We start from the raw sequence: 277 nt of genomic DNA, 5'->3' as shown, positions 1-277 counted from the left end.
CCATCAGAAAAAGAAAAGAAGAGAAAGAGAAAGAAAGAGAACGAAAGACAGAAAGAAAGAGACAGAAAGTTCACAAATAAAATTAAATTAAATTAAAAAAAAAGAGACAGAAAGATAGAAAGAAAGGAAGGAAGGAAGGAAGAAAGGAAGAAAGGAAGAGGCAACTGACTCACTTTGATCAACTGGAACCATCCAGAAAAGGTAGGGCAGGGTGGCCGTCGTGGCCCACGGGGGGCGTTCGCAGGGCCTCGGGCTGGCCTGTGGGCCCCGCGGGGCC

The sequence above is a fragment of the Dipodomys ordii genome, unplaced genomic scaffold, assembly GCF_000151885.1.
Source record: "Dipodomys ordii isolate 6190 unplaced genomic scaffold, Dord_2.0 Scaffold66, whole genome shotgun sequence".
In the NCBI taxonomy this organism is placed as follows: Eukaryota; Metazoa; Chordata; class Mammalia; order Rodentia; family Heteromyidae; genus Dipodomys; species Dipodomys ordii.
This window is presented reverse-complemented; position numbering follows the sequence as displayed.